Raw genomic sequence first — 27,198 nt, forward strand, 5'->3', positions numbered from 1 at the left:
TTATGTGCCTAAGCTCTCAACGTGTAGGCAGTCTTAAATATTACTGGTGAATAAATGACCAACCATTAGTATTTCGACTCTGGTGCCCCATTAAATTTGCTGTAGAAACGTACCCACCTACTAGCAGGCACTGGATATCAGCCACACCTTCAAGTGCCACTTCATTATGTGCCTTTTCACTGCAGGGATTCGAAAAGTAACCTTCTGTGGGAGTGTAGTGAAAGTTTTTCTTTCACAGGATTGACATAGCTACAATATGGGTAATAATGCAAAACACAGTAAAGGCCCTTACCATATGGTAAATAACGACATTAATTCCTCTTGCATCCTGCTTCACATAAGCAGTACTAGATGAAATATCTTTACTTAGTTGTGTAACCTCTTTTATGTTCAGACAGCAACCAAAGCAGTGCATTATCCTGAAAATGTGAGCTGGTTTTTTATGACAGTTCTGTGAAAGCAGTGTGGTGCATGGGTTTGAATGGGATCGAATAAAAAGCTTTTCCGCTTTCAGAGCGATTCGTGCAGACGGGAGCGGAGCACCCGGTCATTATATCATTCCGATGGCACTGCGCGGACACTGCGATGAACCAACTGTGAGATGCGCTGCGCGCGTTGTGTTGTTGATCCGCAGCTAGCGCGCACGCGAACAGGGAACGCCAAGATCGGCCGGATTCGCTTTGAATTTGACTGGCGATAACTTGTGTCAATCCAGTTCGCTGCAGCGGCGGCGTCGGGAAATACAAAAATTGGCCCGGGCATCTGCTTCTCCGCAATGCACGGTTGCTTGACTACCACGTGATGACGCTCTGCCAATAGGGGCGCTAGCGGCGTGATAAAACAGACGCGCAACTCTGCTACCTGCGGTAGCATATACAGTAACTCTAGTTTGCCGTTGCTCCGGCTCCCACTGCGTGGAGTATACCAATTTTGTCGGCGCCTGTACGTTGCCGCAAAAAATTGGATCGGTCGTTTCTGCACAAACCCTACAACGCAACGAAACGCACTTCGCCCTAAAGTTAATATTAAGCAGTTTGTGTTATTCATCTTAGTTCATTAACTAGTTTAGCGCAATATAAAAAAACTCTTAAGTAGCGCCACATGATGGCAAACCATATGCCGTTGGTTTCATTCAGCTGCGGCTAACCACTTTTTTTAAATTCTTAAAATTCCAAAAGCACAAGTTGCTTGAAACACGCTGTATATTCCTGTATATGTACGCTATATGCCATGCCATGCTATATGACATACGGTATATGCGGGTTATATTGCGACACCATTCTTTAACTAAAGTTGCTTATACCATGTAGTCTTACATTCTTGACAAAATTATTCCTCAGCATTTTGAGAATGCGAGCCCACAAACAAATGCCATGAAAGAAAACACCGACAGCGGATGCCTTTTATCTTAAATCTTCTGAGACTTAAACATCAAAAGTGCGAAACGATAATAGAGCTTAAACGTGAAAACTGTGTAATTTTATTGACGCGGTTGTTGTCTACTTCCGGGATCGGCCCAGGAAAAAGCTTTGAAACGTACCTGATACGGAAAAGTGGAGGTAAAGTCGCTAAGAGGCACGATGGCTTCAATTAATACCACAAATATATAAATAAATGAAATTGTCCGACGGCAGGATTCGAACAGAGGACCGCTAGCACAATAGCTAGTTTTTACTTATTTAGCGTAAGTTTACTTCAATTGATATTGCCACTATGGCAACGAGTCTCGCACTTGGAGCAATATTCGAACATGGTGCTATAGAATTTACTGCTTCGCCTTGATGGCTCAATTGTGACATTTTTCTTCACTCCTCAGATAGAGTAGGCAGAAAGAGAAGCGTGCAGAACGGTGTGCAGTATGCGCATTCTGGAGCCAGACACCGGGCGCAGTGTACACGGGCTGCCCGCAAGCAGACCAGGAGCTATTGTGCATGGTCTCCTAGCAACTCTGTTTCATTGCGAGACGTGCTGGGGCCGTCGTCGAGCTGTGCCGGGTGCGACGGCCCGCACGGCTCGATTGCCGGAAGTCATGTAAACTGCAGCGGGCATTATGGTTGAGACACGAAGCTGTAGCTCCCGTTGAAATGCATGGGCACTGAGAAATCATGGTTTTCGGCAGCCAGTGCGCCATTCGTTTCAATGCGTAGTGTTACGGAAGGATGAAAGAAGAGAGAAAAAGAAGATGGCTGGCTGCTGCGTGTTGTTGATGGTCAGCCATCTTAACTACCCTGACTCATCTTTTATATATATATTGTAAATACAATCTTTCTGTACTTCCACCATCCCTGTAACTTATTGGTGGAGGTACGGGGCATAGAAAGATTGTAACAATATCAAAGGGCTCGACATATGTGTAACGAACATTCATTCGGCACATTGTATCGCTAACCGCTGATATAAGCGATCGACTGCGGATTTTTTCTTCCAAGTGTGCAGGTTAAACGCAAAAATAAAGTGGTAGTCTCATCTCGCACCATTAGTGCTGACCCCTTAGAAATGTTTCGCTCATATAACCACTTGATCGACTGGGCATGCGTGTTGGAACAAAGTTACCCCAATGCAGCATACGAGGCATTTTTTCAGAAATTTTTAAGCCTGCTATAATCGATGATTCCCAATGAGTGCAATAAACCAGCGGCCAAAACGAGCAAGAAAGCCGTGGGTTGATACAAGACTATAGAAAATTACGTGACGAAATATAAAATGTACCACGATTTCGTTCAATCTAGAAATTTAGTGACACTTCCTGAATTTAGGAATGTAGAAATAAATTGACGACTGAGTTAAAGTACGCGAGGAAAAGGTACAATGAACAACTATTTGCGAGCGTAAAAAATCGCCCTAGCAGGGTGTGCGAAGTAAAAAACCTAATGACTAAGAAAGGATAGGCTTCACCGCTATGCATACAAACCAGTTCAGGCATTTTGTCGGATAAGGACGCTGCTACTAAGATGGACGAATATTTTGTGACAAGTGCAGAAGACAAATCGATAGCAATACGATACCTTATTCTACATTAAATGAACTCAGCCTTACAAATTCTGTGGCATAAACTCCTGTGACATCGGATGAAGTCATGCAATTATTATACCAGATCAAGAATAATGTAGTGGCCGGTGTCGACGAAATTAAGTCAACTCCTTTAACATACGTAGCCAGTATTATAGCCCCAAACATCGCTTATATAATTAATAGAATATTTGAAACTGGTGTCTCCCCAGACCGCTTAAAAATAGCCAGAGTTTGCCCGGTTCTTAAAGGAGGTGATGAACGACAATTTACAAACTGCAGAGCAATCTCCGTTATTCCAGTTTTATCTAAAGTATTTGATAACGCGATAAACGCTCGATGGTACAAATTCTTTACTAAGTACGATGTGATCAGTGAGACACAGTATGGCGTCCAGAAAAATATATCCTGGGAAGCAGCCCTTCTGTATATTAAACATGACCTAATGAAATACATTGAACATAGGCTCTACACATTGGGTTTCTTTGTAGATTTTAGGATGGCATTTGGTTCGGTATGTCATGGAGTCCTCCTGTACAAACTTAGCAAGCATGGCGGGCGTGGAGGGGTTTTTAACTTAATGAAAAACTATCTCGCTTACCGCCAGCAATACGTTAGCATAAATAACAGCGCATCAGCTTATGCAACTATAACCAGAGGAGCACCGCAAAGGTCAATACTCGGCCCTATGTTGTTCATAATATGTATAAAGGGTCTCAGTGACATACATTGTTCTTCCAAGCTCATAATGTATGCGGACGACACTAATATTTTTTTCAGTGGTACATCCATTCAAAAACTTGAGCACCAAGTGAATAATTACCTAAATAACCAGGCAGGCTGGCTTACTACAAATAAATTGCAACTAAATATCAGTAAAACGAAATACATATTTGCTTTAATCAATTAGTCACGTAAATGTAAGACAACTATTGTGTTTGAGGGCAGACAGAGCAGTTAAAGACCCAGAAATTTTTAGAAGTTTGGTTTACTGAAGGCTTGACGTGGGACACACATGTAGAAAAACTAGCAATAGAATTTAGTAGAAATGTTGGATACGTGTACAAACCCAGCCCAGTCTTGCCAAAATGGTTACAAAATGAATTGTATTAAGCGCTGTTCTATTCTGGAGTAACATAGTGTACTTTGGTATGGGGTACAACTACACAAATGATCAAAATATAATAATTCTGCAGAAGAGAGTTCTGCGAGCATTCGAACAATATCATGACCTTATCAGAGACTTGAAAACTAAACATCTTTTTGAAAAATATTCAATGCCAAAAGTAACGCAAATCTACTATTTCAAGCTTTTACAATGGGTTATGCAAAAGAAGCCTGGAACATTTCAGAGTAAATCAGCGGGTACAATGTACAACAGCAGTTTCAGTTTATTGGTAAGAGGCAATATGCAGACGAGGGTCCCAAAGTCAAAGATGGCAATGAGACCCTCGGTTAATAACAACAATGGAGAGATGTATTAAAGAACAGCAAGCTAACTAAAAGAAACAAACACCATCGCGAAAATACAACATAGAAAAATAAAATTACCGAAACCAAATTGTTTTTGTACAAGCCTCTAGTGCATATAAAGGTGTCAATACATACAAATGGTAAAAGTAGTGTAATGAATGATGTAAACGTAATTATACATATAAAACAGCTTAAGGGCATGACTAAATGTATGAAAGGATGAATACTTAATGCTGATGGGTAAACCATTCCACAGTTTTATATCAGCGAATGAAGATGTTATTTGCCCATAGTTAGAATGAACCATAGGTAGTGGAAGATTGTAGTTACATGCAAACCTGGTATTATTGTTATTGATGAGGAGCCTGGAATCAATGAATTAGTGAGACCTGTTTAGTAAGTAATTTATAAAATACAATTATTAGATGATAATTGAACGATTTCGTTACAACATGGATGTTATTTTCACGAAGTAGTAGAGTAGCACTCGTGAAAAACCAATTGTTAGTGATAATGCGTATTGCTTGGTTTTCTAAGTGCTGAATAAACGAGATATGTGTTATATATGTTTCCCCAGGAAAAAATGCCATAATTAATGTGATTGAAGATAAAGGCAAAGTATAATGCTAATAATGCGTCTTGTAAAAATATGCTCTTGATTTGATTAATGCTCTAATATCGAAGGTGCAGTTTTGCTTAATGAAAGCAATGTGTTGATTAAACTTTAGGTTAGAATCTAATTTGATGCCCAAAAAGGATACACAGTCGGAGACGCGAATGTGGTGACCATCTAGAGTTATCTCAGGCAAGCCAGGTTTCTTAGGCTAGAACGGAAAATCATCAAATGAGTTTTTGAAGGATTGATAATTAAATGATTAGACGAACACCATGCAACAATATGGTCAAGCTCATTGTTTAGTTTAAGGATTAAGTTTGTTAAAGAATTGTAACGCAACGTGATAGGAGTGTCGTCTGCATATAGTACAGAATGTGCCGACTTAAGACACGTGGGTGAATCATTAATATACAGAGAGAATAGTAAGAGACTTAGTTTGGAGACTTGTGGTACACCTTGGTTAATAACGTTAGTATCAGAATAAGCACCTAAAAAAAACTGTTCTCTATCGTGCAGGTAACTATTCGGAGTTTTAGTATTCGACCGCTAATTCCCGGGGCATCTAGCTTAGTAAAATATATTTTGTGATTAATTGTATCAAAAGTTTTAGTAAAGTCCAAGGATTCCGAACCAACGAAGTTACCCGTATCAATCGAGTGACGCATGTAGTCGGTTAGGGATATTAAAGCTAAGTTAGTCGAACTGCCAGCGCGAAAACCAAATTGAGAATATTGTAAGAAATTAATCTTTTAAGTAATTATTTGGGCGCTTACAAAATAATTTCTCAACTTTACTAATCGACGGTAGAATATAAATATTGGGAAATGGTCTGGGATCTTAGTATCTGTGACACCAGAGTTTGGAGTTGGAGCGATGTTAGTTAAAGCATGGTCAAGAAGCGTTTTGATACCGTGAGTAGAACACCTAGTAGGAGAGATAATTAATGATTCCAGTCAGAAACCAGCAAAACAGTCTGTATAAGCTGTTACATTTCCGTTGTCGACGTCAAGTAAGTTGGTGGTGTAAGGATTGGGAGGTCAATTGAACCGTTCGTAACCAGTTGTCAAGATTGGAGTCGGGCTTGAATTAGATGGTAGCTGGCCCATGCCGTCGTCTAACTTATCCACGCTGAGGGTGTTGTTGAAGGGAAGGACTGCTTCTCATCGAGAACGAGAAATATGGGTTTCTATACAGTATCTACGTAAGGACGTTGCAGTTCATCAGTCTAGCAAGACTGCGAGAGAACGTAGACTGAGCAGCCGCACAACAGCGGTTTATAAACACTCGGTCCTCCCTCGATCCCTAGGTGAGGGAAATGTTCGATCAGTAGACAAGCCACCTTTGAGCGGGAGGGCTTCCGCACCGGTTTCACGGTCCGGAGCACGCTTTCACACCGGTTTCACGGACCCCACCGAGGTCCGATGGTCTTCGCAGTACTCGAGGCTTACGTCAGGAACGCTGCATGGGACGGGGCCTCCAAATACGTTCCCTTGGGAACTCCCTTGCTCACGGCAGACCGGGTCGGTGGTGGTGTGTTCAGTCACAAAGCCTGGTTCGTCGAACTCATCTCGGCAATCCTGCGACGAAGAGACGAGGACGCGGCGTCTAGTCCTCCGGACACAGTAGACTTAGTGACGCCATTTGGCTAGAGGATGATGGTGGCCTTCTAGAAAAAGTCGATGCCGCTCTCGCACCTGGCTGGCAAAACTTGCGCCTCAGCAGGCCGTTCTTAACAGTGGTAATATCACCGAAAATTACGACTTGCTTATTTTCAAGACAATTTTTTTTTTCAAAACTGTCGAGAGTTCACCCAGAAAATCAGTTAGGTGAAGAAGGGGAGCGAAACACGCAACCAAGAATGAAACAGTTACCATTAGGATAATTCAGCTCTAAGTCAGTTTCAATCCATACCTATTCAGTGATTTAAATTAAGAAAAAGATGAAACCTACGCCTATATTTATATGAGGTGAAATAAATATAGCGGAACCACCGTATCGATCCAAAATACGATGGCAGCATTCTGCTTGGTATGGACAAAAACGGTATAAATTGCTATCCGCATTATCAAGCCACGTCTCCGAAACACAAATAAATGAAAACAAATGATTAAGTGAGTCGATAAATGCAAAAATGGTATCATGGTTCTTGCGCAAACTTCGTGCATTGATATGAAGAATAGAAATATTAGACGATGTAAGCAATGGTTTGACTTGGGCTGGTGATAGTAATGACATGATGAAAAGTATTGAGGGACGAGTGTGCAATCACTCCGCAGGACAGGAAATGTAGCAGTAAACTGCGCCTCCGCGTTCATTCGGAAGACCTTGCTATCGGTTGATTTACGGTATTTAAACTGGCAATTTTCAGACCACAACAACTGCCAGCTGTTCTCTTTTTGCAGTGCAAGGGCCTTGTTGAATCAACGTGTGTTGTCGACCGTGAGGTGTTGGTTAATGTAAATGGGACTATCTGTTCTGCCGAAAAAGCTAATGTGGGAGCATCGCAGACGATCTTTGCGACCCTTGCGAAGAAATTCATTCTTTTTACGTGCACAAAAACGAACAATGATGTTTATGTCCGACATCTTGCTGGCCACACGATGAACTATGTCAATGCCTCCAGAAGAAATTGACACTGAATTGCATCGACAACCTTCAAGATCGCAGAGCATTGCTCTCCTTGTGATGATGGAAGGCCTTTAATTTCTACGTTATTCATCCTGTTGTACTGTTCCATGTCTGTGATTCTGGTTCTTAATTCTTGATTCTGAGAAGTTAACGCTTTGATAGTAGTTACCAGTTCATTGAATGTCGCTTTGAAGGTGTCATACTGTTCGCTCATGAAACGCACGCTTTCAGCTAGAGAAGCAAGGTTGCCCATTCCCTGATCATCAAACCTCTTCCCAATTTTGGCAGCCAGATTGTCGACACGTGAATCAAGCTTATTATTAAGCAGTGATTTGGGATGCTCAATTTTTTTAGCGAGTTCAATGTTGGTGGGCATCGCAGAAAACAGACCAAAAACGAGAGGCGCTCTACTCAGTGCCAGCTGCAGCAAAGCATAGGACGCAGTGAAAAGTATAAAAGCTAACCTGTATAGTAGAAATAGCAGATGGTTAGACTGCGTCCTGTTTAGTTGCGGCTGCCGCTCAGAAGTGAAGCCGGTGCCGGGATGGTCCCCTGTATGTGCCTCTCCAGCCCAGCCAGCGCAGGCGCCGTAGGTCCGAGTCCAGGAAAGCCGCAAAGTCAGCCTGCAGTATGTGCGCAGTAACCCTGCCGGGCAGCACGCAGGATTAAGCCGTATGCAGGCGTCAGAGAGGCATGGAGATATGGTCTGCCGTAGATGACAGCAGGAAACAAGAGCTCTAGAAGAAATAGCAGATGGTTAGACTGCGTCCTGTTCAGTTGCAGCTGCCGCTCAGAAGTGAAGCCGGTGCCGGCATGGCGAAGTCATCCTGACACGTAATGATTTCGAGTGTGCTTCAATAATGAAATGTTCTTGTCTTGTCATACTTTGTCATTTCGCATTGCGTGATACAAATGTCTTATTTTTCTTCACCTGATGTCCACATCTGTGTTAACTTAGTTGTGTGAATGTTGTGAATGTGTAAGGCTTGGCCGATATTTGTTTTTGTTTATTTCTCTTTCTTTACGCTCTTTTTTTTCTCTGCTGTGAAAGATGCATTTATTCAAAATGATTAGAGGTACAATATTTTTTCATGTATATCGGCCTGCGTGCCGAACTGCAATAGGAGCAGAGGCCTTTTGTGAGGCTACGTAGCTTTTAGCCTCTGCTCCCGTTCCTGTAAGCAGGCAGGACAAATAAACTTCAACAATATTCAAGAAATAGCTAACCCCTAGCAACCATAGAAAGCTTTTTATTTAGTTTGTCAGTGTATTTACTAAAGTTTTTTTGAAATTTGCCAAGTTGATGAAACAAATTTACATATTAAGTTTTTTACTCTATATATCAGTAATAATCAACCGTATCACGATTGTGTCAAATGACATCTCATTACCTCAAAGCGGACAAACTTGATGTAGTTCTGTAGACAATTTTCGAATAGAATATTAAATTTGTGAGTAGAGTTTTGCAAAACTATCGTAAGTATAGTAACGATTTCATGTCAGCTGTAACCTCGCACATCGTATTTGTCCGCTTTAGATGCTCATGCAGATTCAGTTTACAGAAGTGCGATGGTGATGCCCCTCGCTACGAAGCACAGATCAAGCAGACTAGTTAAGATGGAATACCTCACTGCGAAGCCCCGACTACGGGGACCAAATCTGGGCCGTCCACAGAGCCCACGATGCGGCGGCCAAGCTCGCCCTGCCTGTCCCAACGTGGGAGCCGCCCGCTGCACGATAATCGCGTATCTCAGGACTCAATAAAGTTTTTCCATCCACTCATCCATTTGTTTCTGGGCTGCCATTCTCAGAATATTGAGGAATAATTTTGTCAGAAATGTAAGACCTGGTACGGGTAACTTCAGTGATATATGTGACAATATAACCCGCACATACTGCACATCATATAGCATACAGTTACCTAAACGTATACGGAACCTCACGGCGACGGCGACGACAATGGCAAAAATTCGCTAGGAGTATCCATATCATTGTTCTCGCAATAAAATTCGCAAGTTATGATACAGCAGCGGTGGTGCGCACGCTGTAAGGTTTGGAGGACGATCTCACCGCTGGCATCCGATTGTAAGGGTTGTAGTCGAGCATGAACTATGTGGTAGCTGGCCCATGCCGTCGTCCAACTCACCCACACTTGGGACGTGGTTGTAGGGAGGAACTTGCTCTCATCGAGAACTATGAGTACGGGATTTATGTACAAAATATACATTAAGTCAGGCGATACATTTCAACAGTCTCGCATGACTCCCAAATGGAGAATGAAAGACGAAGCACACAGCACACGAGCCCAAAGCTCCAAGCACACCGCTGCATAAGAACACTCTGTCCTCCCTAGATCTCTAGGTGAGGGAAAACTGCCCTCGAACCTTCGTCCAATCGGACCGTCCACAGTCTTTGGAGGCGTAGTCGACTCACCTTTGAGGGGGAGGGCTCACACACTCACATACGCACTTTGGATTCCCAGAACCCAACGAGTTGAGCGGGTCCTTGTAGGCAGGTTGTCACGCTTTACCCCAGTGGGCGCCTCTTAATTCCAGAGCTGACTTCTCGGGTAGCCGCCACGACAGTCAGCAGACTGACGAATTCTGGGGCTCGCGAAAACGCACCGCAGGACACCCTTTTCCAGTAGCTAAGCTCTCTTGCTGCAAGTAGACCATGAACGCGGCGGCGAATCAGGTAACAATACTCGGTCCGCCAAACGTGGCTTGACTTGCAGGCGCCGTCGACTCGACGAAGGAGGCGCATGTTTGATTAGCTTTACTTTGGGCTCCAGTTCTCCGAAGGAAGTGCATGGTCGGTTAATCTAGCAGGCGTCGCCGGTTTCCTTGAAGGACGCCACTCCCGCAGAACGATCGAAGCTACTGCAGCGCGCCGCGAAAGGTTTGCAGGTCACTACCCCTGCAGGCCGATCGTAACAACGCTAACTAATCTTAGCAGATGGTTCTATGAATGGCAGGTGGTCGACATGCGATTATGGAGATGCCGCCAGCGCTTCAAAGCGTGTTCTATTTGCTCACGTTCGGACATTGCATGCTTGGAAACCTGATAAAACCGTTGTATTTCGATATGCAGAACTGGAACGTGCGCGTTCATGTACAGCGAGACCACGGGTCACACGGGTGCTATTCGCCATGGTAACGCACAGGTAGTTCTTGCAAGGATGGTCTTTTGTGTCCTCTTTCCTATTCGGTGGCGAGATGGTGGTGCATTGTTTTCGTAAAGCGAGTGCGTACCCCTCAAAAGCCCGACGAATACGTCTTTGTCAACGCCAGCAGGCACAAGCTTATCTTTTCAAGCCCTAACCTGCCCCAGTAGCGCTGGGGTTGCTAAACTTCTTTAAAAAATAGTTCCTTCTACCTAGATTACAGACTATACTCTAAAAATAGGTAGTACCGTACCGTACAGTAAATTTGAATTTCACATAGCCATATTTGCTATTCTGTAATATAGGGCTAGCGCCCGTACGCACTTGACTATGTGCTATGTGATTTAGAAGAAGGCAATGCAAGTGCATAAGCAAATTACCAAGGCCATGGGCCCAATTCCAGAAACCATAATGTCGATCATGCTTCTCTAGGCAAGAGTCCTAAAAGAAAAGGACACACCGGGTTGAACAAAAGGTGGCAGTCTATTGTTTTTTTTCTCTCTTTTGACATTGAGGTGGGAATTCTAGAACTGATGACCTTTTACTTTGGAAAGGAAGTTTAAAGAATGCAAAAATAATGCCAGAGAACAAATTCATTAACATTACGCAAATAACTTACTTCATTGGCTGTGCTGGAGGAGGCTGGCTTGAATCGCCTATTTCACCGCCTGGCGCAGCCTTCGCACCGTCAGTGATATGTGATTTGTTTTGCGATGATTGTTTCGTGGGCTGAAAATTTTGGCGCATTCTTCTCACATTCTCTTTGTTTACACCCGACCAAGCTCTGCTTTGTCCAGCTGAGCAGACCTCGATTCTTCTGGAACCATGCAGCCGTGTTTAACCACCGTGCGGCGCCGCTGCCTGCGGTTATTTGTTGTGTAAACGAGATTTGGGCAGCCTGCAGTGGCCGCTGGTCCCAGCGGCGCCCTAATCTTCGCGCAACACGGCACGCCTTGACACTGCGCTAGCGCCTCAGCAATATCAAGTGACAACAAGAAAGTGGTGTAGCCGGGAAAAAAAAACTAGTCGTTTTCACTTCGCGCACAAGAAAACCACCTCTTCTCGGCAGGCACAACATGCCCGTCCACAGAGGGTGGGCTGGCTGGAAAGATGGGAGGACTGCAGGGCAAAGGAAGCAGATGGAAATTGGTGCAGCCTTGTTGTAGCCGACCAGGTTCGCATCACCGGTTGCAGCCCGACCTAACAGAGCCGTTGATTTTATTTTCTAACATATCGCTGCTTCGCCTCTTCGATCGCTCCGTGTAAACGCCGCATTCCTTGGGCGCAGTTCTCGGTTGCTTGCCTTTGTTATTGCAATCGCATCTCTTTTCTTCAGTTGCTCGTTTCCAACCGCCGTCTGGTGGGTTTCGTTTGGCGCAGAAGTGGTTTCTTACAAGTCACGTTCGCGAACTCTTCCGTTGATCGCTGTAATGTGCTGAGCACTCTGAGAGCCCGCGCACGTCGTCGCACACTGAATGATCTCTGTCCTCTCTCCCGTTACCGAGTACCGCTCCTCTTCGCGTCAGTCTCGACTTTTTGTCCAGTCACAACAAAAAGCGTTACGGCTTCCCATCGTTCTCTATATAAGGCGTCTATATGTTACCCGGAATTCCCACTCGAGGGAACCTTACGACCCTAGTGTCCTCGAACGAAGATTTAAGAAAAGAACGTGTCACTGACCCATAAACAACGAGCCAGAAAGGAAAAATGAAGCTAGAACAACTTGCAAGACATCTCCATCGTTAAGGATATCATTTTTCGCACATAGGCGTTTGTCAGAACGTCTGCAAAAGGCGACAACGATGGAAGACGGCGTGGTTGACGCTAACCCAATTAATAGCGCGTCTTTCCTTTATGTTTTATTACTCGCCGCCCGCTCTATGAGGTGTAATGAGAATTTGGGAGCCTCCTTTTTCCTCCCTATAGAAGGTAATATTAATGAAGGAAATCCGCGCCCATGCATCGGTCAGTCACTGCATATATTCGTACACCATGCATGTGTACTCATTTGAGGACACGAGGGCTGAGTGGTCGCCGCGTTGTATTTGAGATGCACCTCAAACGGCGATGCCCTGCCATGGCAGGGCATCGCCGCGCACAACAGCTGCTTCTCTTTGTTCTTCAGGTGCTGTAACTAAGTCGCTTGTTTTACTCGGTCAAAATTGCGCGGTTTCACATGCCAAGACCACGGTTTGATTGTGAGGCACGCCGTAGTTGGTGACTCCGGAATAATTTGTACCACCGATTGGACTTGCTCACGCCTCGCTTTGACAGATTGTGTCTGCGCTCATCGAGTGTTATGTGTTCATGTTTGCTTGTGCACTCTGCAGAATTGTCAAGCAGGTCTGCCTGTTAATTCGGGTGGTAAGCGAATGTTTCGAAATTTATACGGCCAATAAAACTACCTGTACTTCGTCTAGATGTCTACGAATTTGCTATCGCAATTGATGCGTCGCTTTTCGTTTGAAACTGCGACTTTTTTGGGTAATGACACCAATGGCGACCTAAAGCAGAATGCGATGTTATTGATGGAATGCCTGACCACAATGCTGTGTTAATTCCAGTTCCTGGCATCGTCCCTAAATCCTGCTATATAAACCGCACATTTTCTGACTGAGTTCCTGGTAATAACACTCCCTATGCGATTCTTTTCATGGGTTTGAAGTAATAAGTACCACTAGAGATATACCTTGACAAGCTTCTTGTCAGTATGTGTATCAACCTTCTCATTCCTTTAAAAACAGAGAAAACAAACACTGGAATTCCTTGTATGGCTAGGGACATTTTGCATTCATCACGTCGTGTGAGCAAATTACGTCGATCGAAACGCTCTGGTGACTCAACGAAACTCATGCAATTCCATAGCGATAAAAAAGACCTGTGTTCTAAAATGGTTGCTGCAAAAGAACTTTATTACGAGGTAACCTTGCCGTAAAGCAGTGATTTGGGCTTGTTGGTAAGACATCGTGAGGCTTATAGCGCGTTAAAAAGACAAGGACGAAGATGAGACGTGACACACGCAGGCGCTAACTTGCAACAATCTTTATTTCGAGCAAGGGACCCATACATATATACAACTTTTTCGCGTACATCATACATGCGCTGTTTGCAAAAAAACCTTTACACACTATTGCGCAGGTACTATTACTCTTTGTGGGAAAGGGCAATTGATGGTTTAGACACACAGTTATCGCCAAGCCTATCAATCATTTCTGCTTCTATAATTTCGCGAGTTATCCTACCTCGGGCTTTTCCCACAATGGAGCAGTCTTTGTATGCTGGAGCACACGTCGAATGGTCACCATCATCCACCCCGGCAATAGTGTAGCTGCAATGCCTGCAGTGGACGTCAAGGAACCCGCCCCGCTTTTCTGCTACGTTGTACCGGTGTTCCTTTAAACGCTCGTTGAGGCACCTTCCGCTTTGCCCGACGTAGTTCTTCCCACACTTTAAAGGAAGGTTATAAACAACTGCTTCCACACATTCAACAAACGGTTCCTGATGTTTCTTTTTGCACGTGCGCTTATCAGAGAGGCCTGGTCTGGTTAGTCTGCACAGGCATTGCAATTTGGTAGCAGCTGAAAACACAACCTTAACATTCGCACGTTCGCCTATTTTCTTTAAACGGTGCGATAAGCCGTGGATATATGGGATGACAGCAACGCTCCTCTTATCTACACAAGGCGCGCTGGCGGAATTATTCGATAGCTTCGACTTGAGCAGAACCTCAGCAACGCTAATAAGTACGTGTGTAGGCGAACGCGACGTTGTGAAGGCGCATTCTACTCGAGTGCCGTACTATTTATGCGGCACCGGCGAATACGACTGCGGGAGGACTGAGCTCGGTTTCTGCTTTGTACCATGAACAGCATCATTTTTTTATGCGAAGCATATTACGAGAGCTCAACCCAGCTCCTCAGGCGTGGCGGTGTCGCCTTCAATACCACGTGACACCGTGAAATCACGACAGAGGAGAAACGGTGCTCCAACTCGCGCCGTCGCTCGCGGCGTCGCGGCGGTATACAGTGAAAGCTCGTTAATTTGAACTTCAATAATTCGAATTTATGGATAATTCGAACTGTACGATTTGGTCCGGGCAAGCTCCACAGAAGTCTATGTATAAAAAAGTCCGTTAATTCGAACGCGAGAAGGTTCCCTCACGGATAATTCGAACTACGCTCGCCTGGCACACGGCCAGAGAAACGTGCCTACTGCCTACACACAAGGCTGTATTGCCTCCTAAAAGGAGAGAACGGCGAGAGAAGGCAAAATCGGAAAAAAATCTAACCGACGCGGGGTCAGCCAGAAGGCAGCGGCGGCTGCCGCCTCTCCGTTCTACGTAACCTCCGATACTTCTTGCCCGTTGCGAATCTCGGAGGCTTTGCAAATCTTGTGCAGCTGCTAATTTTGTGCGGAGATGGCACGGCAAGCGCCAAAACACAGAGAATCAAGTACGTCACAGCTGCGCTTGCAATCAAGAACCAACGAATCAGGGCCTTCGCCACCTTCACATGTTCGGCGTCTTTGTCTCGGCAGTCTTCATCGGTTGTGTACCTCTGTTTTCAGCTTAGGAGGTATCGGCCGTCGCGATTCATTGTGATGGTGTTAAGCCTCGGCTAACGTTCGTTTCGGTGGACATCGGTGGTGTCGCACAGTCGGACCCAGAGCTTCGACTTGAAGATGGCGCGTGGCCGCGGCACACGCCATCACTTTCTGACACGCCAAATTTTTGACATTCCCTACTGCTTCCAAATCGCAGTGTACTGTTGCTCTCCTTCACTTTCGTTAGTTCGAACTTTCGTTAATTCGAACTGAAGCGGCTTCCCCTTGCGGTTCGAATTAACGAGCTTTTACTGTATAAGCAGCTGCGCTTGCCTCTGCTAGACACTCACGAGGTGAGATGCCTCCTGGAGACAGAGCTGCACGTTGGAATGAGAAGCGAAGGTTGCGGCGTGCTACAGAGACTGATTTTCTCGGTGGCTTTTGGCTCAACTCTTGCAAGATGGGCTGGGTGGGAATCGAACCAGGGTCTCCGGAGTGTGAGACGGAGACGCTACCACTGAGCCACGAGTACGATGCTTCAAAGCGGTACAAAAGCGCCTCTAGTGCATGCGGTGTTGCTTTAGAAACGAGCTGTTTCTAAGGCTCAGGCGTGCGTCGCTTGCTCAGGCGCACATTTCGTTGCCGCGCCGAACGCTGCGTTGCTCGACGCTCACCGCGTCCAATGCGGGGCGCGTAGTCGCTGCGCCGTAGCCCATTGTCTTCCACCCCTTGGCGGGTCGATGGGAACGCTGTCGCGTTCCACTCTTGAAGGCGAAGCAGAGTAACGCATGAGTTGTTTCTTCGTCTAGCCGAACCAAATATAGCCAAGCAACAGCAGTTCACCAGGCTAAACAGTGGTTCAACAATTAAAATAAAGGCTAGTATGCTTCGCATCCTGGGCTTAACCTTAGCTAAGCCACAGCCATTTTTTTTCCGCTTTCCCCAAGTGGAAGCTCATGCTTCGCGCGACGCCTATGAAAAACCATATTTAACTTTATTTGATGTGCGTTCGGGGCCGAAGCATTACACAGGGTAGTGGGAAGCAACACAAAAGATATGTATCAATACAGTCTGTGAAACAACAAATCAAGCATGGTTACACATGATCATAAAAGTATCAGATAGAAAAATGGGCTCTATCATACAAACTAGCTATAACAAAATAAAGAATAAAACATAACGAAATAAAGCAAGATTAATATTGTTAACATAAAAGAAGCAGGTACAAAATGCGTTTTATTTATACCTGTTAGCTAGGGCGTTCTTAAGGAGGTCAGGTTCAGGATTAGAGCAACAATGTCGGGAAGGTGATGGTCAGATATACGTAAGAGAAATGAAGCTGAAAGGAATTAATTTTGAAAGGATGTCGACTTTGTTAGCATGATGTAATCTTAGGGACATTTATCGCGGTCACTGAAGCAGTTCCTTTTGTAATTCACAAAGACATCATTGAAAGACAGCGGTGAAGTTGTTTGCGACGTGATGGGAGAGAAGGTAAATTCGAACTTGATTTCATGGCGGTTATGCGTGTACACTCTTAAGCCAAATTACACCCTATTGCCACATAACGATAATCGTCATCTGTCTGGTCCGCATTTGCTTTCTTTAATGCGGTGAGCCCGGTGCTTCCCAGTAACGAACGGCATGCGCGTTATCAGCATGGCATAGCATTCCCGACAGGAAAGTAGCGGTCGCGGCGTTTTCAAGGAAGGAAACGCAAGCAAGGCAGATGGCGATTATCGTTGTGTGGGAAATATACACCCCAAAGGGTGTAAACTGTTTTTAGACTGTAGTTCTGTTATAACTTCACAGAGTAAAACGGATTGCGTTCATTCTTAGCTGGCACTTCATGTGTAAATTCTAACACTGAGCCACGTTTGTGGGGCACTTGAGCTACGTTAGCAACCGTCTGTTGGAAATTAGAATTCATCACAAAGATTAAAAGAGCGTACATACCTTAGCACTTTGATAGTTTGTAGGTTATTTTCTATGATTCTATCAACCCTGCCTAGGAAAACGTTACATAGTAGCGGAGCAACTTTAGAACCAATGCAAATGCCATTTTTTTGTCGGTAGAAATTTCCTTTCAAATAAAAAAAAAGTTGAAGCCAAATCAAAAGAGAATTTCGACAAAACTACTAACACATACACCACTGATGCTAGAAAACTTGAGCTCATTGTTGCCCTCTAGGATACACAGCTTAACACTTTCATCATGTTGTATGTTATAGTATCGGCCTCGAACATCGATGCTAAACATTAACATTGCCAGGATATGATTGCACGAAGAAGTTGGCGAGATCATCCGTCTTTTTTACCATAAAAGGATCTATAATCGCTAATTAAACATCCCTTTGTAGATAGGCCACACAAACCGCTTTCACGTATCCCGTTTCGTGACTGTTGCTCGAGACAAAATGTCGAGATTGTGAGTTGTTGCAGCGAAGAAAATATCTGAATTTACTCCTTTCCCTTTTTTACTGGTGACATTAGCTGCTGAATGTTGTGGCTGTTAACCAGCGACAGCGCGCTCCTTAGCTTTAGCGGCCTTCAGATCTAATCGTAAATTCTTTTCTATGACAGCTAGCACTTTTTGTAGCAGATTTTCTCTGGCACCGCAACAAAGAAACCCTCCTTATCGGATGTCAAAACATGAAGGCCCCTATATACTCGCAGCATACTCTACATATTCGTTTACAGTTCGTCTTCGAGCGCTTTTTTTCTGATCGTCCCAGAACATATATGCACACTAAGCTACGAATCGGCGCAGTCTTTCTCCTTCGGTCCCCCGGTGGGTGACAGACCTAGCCACAGTCACCTTCTCCGGTGCGGTCACGCTTGGCTAGTGAGCAAGTCTTGGGCGCAGCCGAAGGTTTCTTCTATGCTCCTGTGGTAGAGTATTCTCGCCGAGAACCAATACTGTTGCTTCGGGCATCTTCGTCTCTTGTGTTTTTGGAAGGGTAGGCCGAACGGTGTTCCACAACCAATCGGCTTGAGGCACTCCAGGAAATCCTGCTCCTGCATATGCACACGGCCGTCATCGACGTGAGCATACTTGGGTTAGATGGGTGGTAGTTGTTAGGAGGAGTAAAAGAACCCGGTGTAATAAATGTGTTGTAGAAGAATCAACATTTGGGCAAGTTGGTACTGGTTGAACATCTTGAAGGGGGGCAACGCAAGGAAACTAAGACAAGAAGCAGGAAATACACAGGACAGCGCTGAACTGGCAACTAACTTTATTAGAACCCAAACACATGCATAGGCACTGCCACTTGGGCTAAGATTGTTAGGAAGTTGGCACGAGGTACTTCGACATTTATTACAAAGGCTGCACCGTTAAGCGTGCGTCCTGTTTGTAGGATGGGAGTTACCTGTCAGCTTCCTTTTTCCTGCAGCCACGTCTATATGGGCCGAACCGGTCGCTGCCTGCACACTATATTGTCAGGACATTGGCGCTCGCTAGTGGGCAATGCGTACTCGCATGTCACGCGGTATTGCTTTGAACATGGCTGTGATCCGCTCGTTAGAGAAAGCGCGATTCTTTCCGCACATAGCAACAGACTACAAGGGATATCATTGAGGCGTATCATATCTGGAAAAAAGAAATGCTTTCTGTAAGCATGCTTTCATTAACTTTGCGCGACAGTGAATTTGCACTTTCAGACCGCTTCATAGTAGAACATTAGATTAGAAGGTTTTGCTGTTTGCCTGTGCGCTGATGACACCGTCGATGGCAGAGCACGTGGGTATAGGTGGTAGTGCTTAAGTATGTGTGTGTGTGCTTTCTAATAAAGTTAGTTGCGAGTTCGGCGCTGCTCTGTGTCTTTCCCTCTCTTTGTCTTAGTCGTCTTGCGCTACCCCTTCATTATGTTCAACCAGTGCCGACTTTCCCAAATGTCGATTCTTCTGTAATATTCGGTGGTTCTGGACCTGTGGTGTCATGTATTTCTTGCTTTTTCTGGCTCACTGGACGTGCGTTCTTCCTGTAAAGTCATACATCACTATGCATACTCGTCTGCATACTATTTGTTGTTTACTTATTGTTTTTTGAATAACGAATAAACTGAAACTGTAAGCTAAACTACATCAACGTAGTGTTACGCTATTATTCCTATTCCTCGTGTCCTCTTGGTTGTCGCTGCCTTTTCATGCTTCTCTCTCTTTCGGTGCTTTTAGTGGGCCCAATAACCTAACACATGGCATAAGGTCATGATGGAAATTACGAAAGTGTGGGCGTTCGAACTGTTGACAGAGTTGAAGGGGATGTTAGTGACTGAAAGAGCAATTATAATTTTTTATGGACACAAAGTCGCGTAAAGCTTGGTGTCGCGACACTCCGCTATGCGACTTGGATACTAACGTGTAAACCCACGTCATAACAAACTGGTATATGTTGGCTAGTAGGCTAGTGGTGATGAACTGTACCGTACGTTTAACATAAACGTTTCTTACATTTTATATGCGCTCGCGCAATGCTCAGCGCGTATTGCGGTGCCGAAAATAGTCTACCTTCACGAGTAGCGCTGCTGTCACGGAAGCTACTGAAACCCCCTGCCCGACCCGTGGCTCTTGATGGCATACCTTGGATCCATCCACGGCTTAAATAATTAATTTTAATCCGGACGAGCTGGAGGATCTCGACTTTGCTTGGAAATCGCTGACGCATAAGCGACGCTTCTACGGGAAATAGAAACAAACACGTTTACATTATACCAATACCTAAACGATTACGCAAGCATGAGTCACCTGGCGATCGCCACGATAAACAAGGTATTAATTTATGATGACTGGCGCAGCGGATCTTATGGAAATATATTTCCTACCGGCCCAAAATTGTTGTCGCGATCACTTTTACTACTCCCAGCATAGGCTACATAAGCACTATCAGAGGGAGATGTCGGCAAATTCTTATTAAAGGGCCCCTGAAACGGTTCGGACAAATTTTGTAGGCGCGTAGGGTACAGCTTAAGTAGAACATTCGCACCACAATTTAAGTGAAGCGTTACGTATTAATGGAGCTGCAAGCGATTAGAAGTTACCCTCCTCCCTAGCTATGCTTTTCCTCCTCAACTCGCTCGCCGAGCGAGCGGCGCTAAGCTCCGCCTTCACTGGTTCAGCGTCACGATGCGACGTCACATCGCTCACTTCCGGTTGTTTAGGAGCACGCCCCCTCCCGCGCGAGACCTCTCCGCTAGCCGCTTGGCCGTCGACCGAGAGCTATCGAAGCAGCGTGCGTTGCGAGCATTCTGTCGTAGCGACGAACGTGTCCGGTACTCCGCTAAAAACAGGCAAGCTGGTCATTTCGGCAAATGACTGGAGGCATAAACTCAAGCTGATGAAGGAACTTTAGCGTAGACGTACGTGAGCAGCCTGATCGGTCTGCACGGTCCAGACACTTGCTGGCGCAGCGCTTAACCAGTCAAACAAAGCGCTAATATTGCTCTAACCAAGTGTAAAGCATTTTAAACATTTATAAATCAACGTGTTGATGATTACACTCCTGCGAAAAATACACACCAGCAGCAAAGAATACACTTCGTTGCTGCTACTGTGTATGGTTGAGCTCTGTGCCACCAGGTGGCTGCACCGTGCAGACCATTCACATTTGCCCTTCGGCTCGTCTCGTGGCTCATCCCGGCACAGTCAAGCGGCCAGACCCTGTCCCCTTGCGCTTGCGTTTGCCCTAATACTGGACTCGCGGTTTGCAGGTCGCTAGGTTTGCAGTCCACAAGGCAACAAAGTCGAATCATAGTGCTCGCGAAAAGACTGAGACCGACTCTGACCGCGGAGCTCTCGTCAAAATGGAGTACGTTGTAACACAAGCAGACGACACTTGCTGTGTGCCGGAAGTGCTGAAGTGTACTAAAAAACTATTCTTGTGTATTCTCTTTAAGTTATTTTCTTTTTACAAAAACAAAGTAACTAACATTCCAACCATTACGAGCATCATTCTTTCACCATAAAGTTGGAAAAATTATCGACCACGCGCCCTGGTCAGCCAATCAGATAGCTCGCCCATGTGACGTAATATGGGTTATTTGCATCATATGGGTAGGGGCGGCTTAAAATTCCGCCGTGCAGTGCGCTGCGATCGGCAGCGATGGGTATTTTTAATACCTTATAATAAATTACACGCTTTACGCAGAGCACTTAGATGCATCAATTAATGATCAGAAGAACCTACTCTAACGACTCAGTACGTTTGTAGAAAATCGCCAAAATCGTTTCAGGGTCCCTTTAAAAGCAGATGCTCAACGGCGCCTGCCGCGTAACTGCTGCAAGAGTAGAGACCTCGGAATTTACGCTTTGCATTGTATACTAAAACAATGTGCATTATAAGCACATGTTGTCGATCCCTTTAATTCCCAATACATTCTGGTTGCTTGTCCTTGCCTCATGTAGTTGTGGCTCAAAGGACTTACACTTGCTGTTGTTGCCTCAAAACCTTAAAGAAAGAAAGAAAAGAAGAGCTTGGTGCTTCCCTTTCGTCGACTGCTACATGGTCATCTTATGGTCTACATTAATTACTTTTCCTTAAGCACAAAGTCTCAACACTGGAAGAGCTCAACTTGGAGTTGTATAATATATAAACTAATGAAAACGGGTCACCAAGAAATAGAAACGCCTACGAGGAAGCGGCAAGTATTTCGATTGAAGCGCACAAGATTTCAATTAAGCCTATGAAGTGTAATGCCATTGGGTAGTTTATCGTACAATTTCCCGTGTCACAGAGGGCTTCCAGACGCAATGTCCAATAGCGTGTGGCCGCGTCAGGTTACGCTTGTCGTGAACTGCGCGACCTCACTGTGCCTTGTACGTGCATGAGTTAACACGTTGCACGCATTTTGGTGTAGCGTGTGTGCGCTCGATTCGAAGTTAAATGTCGGCGTTCCGCTGTCGAGCAAGCGGGCGTAACTGCCCCGCGGTTCAATTCGGATTGCCGAAGAACTGGCCGGTTTATACACGCCTCGCCCGGCAGCTCATCTCCGCTTCACCGCAGTATTTACTCCTTTCCACGGCGGGCGCAGCGGGGCTTGGCGAGTTATCGAGAGCTGGCCTTTGCATCACGCCATCGTAAATGCAAAGGTTGCCTGGATCCAAAGCATTTCGATTCCAAAATGGAACTTGTGGGTGGGACAAAACGTTACAAAGTACGCACGAAAAAGAAAGCGGCAATAAAGGAACGTTTCCTCCCAGGCTATCTGACGTTTGCAAGGGAAATGAGTCGAAGGGAGAATATGTAGTTTCCGAAAAAAAAAAAATTGGACGGCTTCCTCCTTTGATCGAACCATCGCGAAACGACGGGGCCAGCAAATGATGAGACTCATCACGCCATGCTCTTGATGGATGCAGGTCCCGCTCTAGGAAGAGCTGCTTGATTAACATTCGCTGGGTTTGTTGTTTCCCCTCTGCTCTCTGCATATTGGAAAAGTCGCGCATGGTGTACGCAGCGCACTTGCCGATGGCTTTCTCTGCAGCAGCGACGCTGATGAATTGCCGTGCGATTTTTTAGCCGGGACGTCTTACGCTCTTACTGTGCTTCATTTTTTGCTTCAGAATGGGTGCAAGCATGATGCGCGACAAATTAGCTCACTTTTTTATTAGCAGAGCTTGTGAGGCCGATGAATTTCGACCGGTCGTTAAAATAGTCCTAATCGTTGATTACTCGTTTCTATTGCTTATTACTCTGTGTATGTAACTACATTACATATGTCGTATAAATGTTTTTTTTTTCTAGTAGAATAAAATAGGAAGGGAGGGAAGTTATTGCTGACCACACCGAAACTGCCGAACGTTTGGTGCTTACGCCAGAACCGCTGTCAATAGAGCATGGGTCGGACGGGGACTCAATAAAACAGGGAAAGACATTACAGTAAACAGGGCAACTATTTACGTATACGTACGACAGAGCCACTAGGTAAAAGGTTATCCACAATTCGCTTGTGAAGTGACTTCCTCGATATAGTTTGTCACCCGGTTTCTCACATCGACACTGTTAGTTGAGGAAACTTCAGCTCGGGTGCTCCTATCTGAGCACATGTAAAAGGAGAATTCGTTTTTCTCGGCAACCACAGCTCCAAATTTGACGCGGTTTGTTGCATTTAAAAGAAACACTTAAAATCTAGTGACTTTTCCTTTCGAATTTTTTAGTGATGTCGTCAATGTTTTATTCAAAGCTGGCAAAAATCTAAAATTTTTAAGAAGCGAAACTATGAAGTTTACCACGCTAACTCAACAACGAAAAAATGATAATACAATTCTGTGAATTGCATCTAATATTACATATCAAGCAGACAAAATCGATATGGTACATATGAAAATTTAAAAAAGTTTGTTATATAAATATACAGCTTTTGCAGAACCCTTGTAACCAACGTAACAAACTCGCGTAAGGTGTAAAATGACATATCGAATTTGTGCGCTTTGAATGATCTAATGGATCCCGTTTACAGCACCGCGATCTTTCCTCTTGATGCAGAGCTATGAATTTGTAAACTTCGTGCTTCTATATTTTTTTTTCAAATTGTTGAATATTTGAAAACCTTTTAAAGAAAATTCGGGACATAAATCGAAATGCCGCTTTCGATAGTCACTAAAATTTAGCTTTCTCTCTGAAATGCAGCAATTTTCATTAAAATCGGTCCAGGGTCTATCTCAGAAAAACGTTTTTGCGTTTTATATGTATTTGAATAGGCCGCGTCGGAGTTGGGCCTGAGCTAAAGGTCCCTCTATCTTACGAAAACGCAAAAGTGTTCTTCTAAGGTCCCATGGACCGATTTTAATGACACTTGTTTCATTTCAAAGAAAAATTTCAATTCTAGTGACTGTTGGAGGCGCAATTTCCATTATATATTTCCAGTATATAAACCTTTCTGAGAAGACCGCTAGGGGGCCGAGCCGACAAGACGGGATACACATGGGCTCCGAAAATTTTACATGATTGTGGCGGGAAAACGCAGTTCTCGTCTCTAGAACTACCACACCTAACACCGGGAGGTCCACGGACTACGCAGACATCGGGATTATCCCAGGTGGGCAATTTTTTGAGCCACAAACGCAGTTTTAATACGCTGCCATGCCGGTGGCTTGGCTAGCCCTAACTACCTAGGTCTACGACTTCACTGTTCCGACCACTTCGGCTGGAACGACGCCTGACTCGGGTGCGGTGCCCGGGCCCCCCGCTTCGCCGCGAGACGCGAAGATGGACGTCGTAGAACTGGAAGCGAAGACTATTTACCCGGAAGAATATGACGACCAGGGATGGATTGCGGCTCACGAACGCCGTAATAACGGCGAGAGACGCCCAGACCTCGATGAGCGATCCAAGAACATATGAGACTCGCCGGTTTCAACGGCGTGGAAAACAGCGAACGCTTCAATTCTACAGCGACCAATGGCCTCGAGGCAACCGCAGCTACCGGAGGATGACTGCAAGATCGTGATCCGCCAGAGAGGTGGGCTTGACATGTCGGAATAACGGATTGCGCACGTAAAAGATGGCGTTCTCCTGGCAGCCGCACTGACACCAGAAAATGCCGCAGAAGATACGCTACGATTTAATCCAAGACAAAACACCGTGACCGTGAGCACGCCGAAACTGGAGAATGCGAAACGCTACAGCCACATACAGGAAATCCAACTCGGAACGAGCACCTACAGTACGGCCCCTTACATTACTGCGCCGGAGAACACATCCAAGGGAGTCATACATGGTATACCAGAATATGACACGCCCGAGGACGTTAAAAAAAGCCTGGTGAACTGCAGAAACCTGACTATACTACACACAAGACGCATGGGACGCACCGATTTTGTGGTGACAGTGTTTATTTTTTTTTATTCAATAATTCTTTGACGCCTTATAACACCCGAACTAACCTTTTTAAGTTTTCATTCTTCCCTCGCACTGTAACAGATTGGAACAGCCTGCCATTATCACTATTGATAAACACCGATTCTATTGACTGCTTGTGTCTTTGGTACTGGGGGTATTGCCATATGGGTAAACCTTGTTACTGTTTTCTTCTTCTTTTTACACGTGAATATTGTATAATACTTTCCACATCATCCTTATTCTATTCAGTATTTTGCAATGAGCGCTCGTTCAACTTCTGGTACTTTTTTTTCCCTGTCTGGATAGTGGTTGCCAGTGCTCATATATGCGTGTGATACTGTTCTAATGTTGGTCAAGTTGCCTTCCTTCGGTGTACCTTCTCTTAATCTTATTAGTCGTCGCTTTCATTTTTTGTTTTCTTATAATATTTACATATGTTGCATTGCTTTTGTATTTTCTTTTCATGTCTGTATGTATATATGTACGTGCATACCCAAATATTTATGTATTCTGCCCCTCCTGCTTGGGCCCTCATTTGGGCCTGCAGTATTGTATAAATAAAATAAATAAATACTGTCAGCCCGGGCCATTACAGGAGTGGAAGATACAAACACATAAAAGGATACAGTATGACAACAAAAAGCAAGTAAATGAACAACTGCAGACATCTCAGCAGGGACGCGAATCAGTTTAGAATCTATGCACCTTACAACTTCCCCCAAGAAATAAGAAACAAAAAGAAAAATGGCTGTGGCTTAGGTAAAGTTAAGCCCAGGATGCGAAGCATACTAGCCTTTATTTTAGTTGTTGAACCACTGTTTAGCCTGGTGAACTGCTGTTGCTTGGCTATATTTGGTTCGGCTAGACGAAGAAACAACTCATGCATTACTTCTTCGCCTTCAAGAGTGGAACGCGACAGCGTTCCCGTCGACCCGCCAAGGGGTGTAAGACAATGGGCTACAGGGCAGCGACTACGCGCCCCGCATTGGACGCGGTGAGCGTCGAGCAAAGCAGCGTTCGGCGCGGCAACGAAATGTGCGCCTGAGCAAGAGACGCACGCCTTAGAAACAGCGCGTTTCTAAGGCAACACCGCATTCACTAGAGGCGCTTTTGTACCGCTTTGAAGCGTTGTACTCGTGGCTCAGTGGTAGCGTCTCCGTCCCACACTCCGGAGACCCTGGTTCGATTCCCACCCAGCCCGTCTTGCAAGAGTTGAGCCAAAGCCACTTCTATTGACTTCTATTGACTGCTTGTGTCTTTGGTACTGGGGGTATTGCCATATGGGTAAACCTTGTTACTGTTTTCTTCTTCTTTTTACACGTGAATATTGTATAATACTTTCCACATCATCCTTATTCTATTCAGTATTTTGCAATGAGCGCTCGTTCAACTTCTGGTACTTTTTTTTCCCTGTCTGGATAGTGGTTGCCAGTGCTCATATATGCGTGTGATACTGTTCTAATGTTGGTCAAGTTGCCTTCCTTCGGTGTACCTTCTCTTAATCTTATTAGTCGTCGCTTTCATTTTTTGTTTTCTTATAATATTTACATATGTTGCATTGCTTTTGTATTTTCTTTTCATGTCTGTATGTATATATGTACGTGCATACCCAAATATTTATGTATTCTGCCCCTCCTGCTTGGGCCCTCATTTGGGCCTGCAGTATTGTATAAATAAAATAAATAAATACTGTCAGCCCGGGCCATTACAGGAGTGGAAGATACAAACACATAAAAGGATACAGTATGACAACAAAAAGCAAGTAAATGAACAACTGCAGACATCTCAGCAGGGACGCGAATCAGTTTAGAATCTATGCACCTTACAACTTCCCCCAAGAAATAAGAAACAAAAAGAAAAATGGCTGTGGCTTAGGTAAGGTTAAGCCCAGGATGCGAAGCATACTAGCCTTTATTTTAGTTGTTGAACCAC

At 44.8% G+C, this 27,198-nt stretch overlaps 1 long non-coding RNA gene across 1 annotated transcript in view; it reads left to right on the forward strand.

The window, feature by feature from the left end:
- Window positions 1-9,508, forward strand: part of LOC135908650 (uncharacterized) — a 49,962-nt gene extending 40,454 nt beyond the window's left edge. The window contains exon 2 of the long non-coding RNA XR_010566382.1: window positions 9,264-9,508. This is a non-coding gene — a long non-coding RNA (uncharacterized lncRNA). The remainder of the gene's footprint in view (window positions 1-9,263) is intronic.
- Window positions 9,509-27,198: the final 17,690 nt, after the last annotated feature.

The sequence above is a fragment of the Dermacentor albipictus genome, chromosome 4, assembly GCF_038994185.2.
Source record: "Dermacentor albipictus isolate Rhodes 1998 colony chromosome 4, USDA_Dalb.pri_finalv2, whole genome shotgun sequence".
Lineage (NCBI taxonomy): Eukaryota > Metazoa > Arthropoda > Arachnida > Ixodida > Ixodidae > Dermacentor > Dermacentor albipictus.